The 539-nt window shown below is 42.9% G+C and overlaps 1 protein-coding gene and 1 long non-coding RNA gene across 5 annotated transcripts in view; one reads left to right on the plus strand and one right to left on the minus strand.

The window, feature by feature from the left end:
• The window catches only part of LOC116670890 (rho GTPase-activating protein 44), a 99,029-nt gene that overhangs the window by 67,812 nt on the left and 30,678 nt on the right, over positions 1-539 (plus strand). The window lies entirely within an intron of this gene.
• Positions 1-539, minus strand: part of LOC116670914 (uncharacterized) — a 16,654-nt gene that overhangs the window by 6,033 nt on the left and 10,082 nt on the right. The window contains exon 3 of the long non-coding RNA XR_004327153.1: positions 208-215. This is a non-coding gene — a long non-coding RNA (uncharacterized LOC116670914). The remainder of the gene's footprint in view (positions 1-207; positions 216-539) is intronic.

Raw genomic sequence — 539 nt, forward strand, 5'->3', positions numbered from 1 at the left:
GTGCTGAGTTGGAACCTGTTTTCTTGGCCCAGAGCCAGGTTTACTTGTGTGGAAAAGCAAAGAACCGGTTCAATATTTGGCACCGACTTCGAACCAGCACCAGAACTGCCTTGGTGGAAAAGACATAAATGAGACATATGGTCCTCATCCAATATTCCTCTTTTATTTTGAATGTATGTTTTTTAAAATACACCAGGACTTATTTACATTGTTGTCTCTGGTGTTTTCACAAGATAAATAAATCTATCGTATGCAGAAAAATATATTCAAGTGGACCCAGACTAGTCTATATCCACGACCTTGCCCCATTGCCGCCGGAAATTCTCCCGTATGTCCTTCTTTTCAACCGGATGTCCGTCCAAACAGCTAGCTAGACTATCTGTCCAATCAGTATCTTCTGTTGCACGACTAAAACAACTTCTGAACGTACACATGTTCCACCAAAACAAGTTCCTTCCCGAGGTTATTTAGCAGCGGCGCCGTAGCTCTGTCCGGCACTTAGCACCGCCCAAGATGATTGTGATTGGTTTAAAGAAATG

This window comes from Etheostoma spectabile, chromosome 21 (genome assembly GCF_008692095.1).
Source record: "Etheostoma spectabile isolate EspeVRDwgs_2016 chromosome 21, UIUC_Espe_1.0, whole genome shotgun sequence".
Lineage (NCBI taxonomy): Eukaryota > Metazoa > Chordata > Actinopteri > Perciformes > Percidae > Etheostoma > Etheostoma spectabile.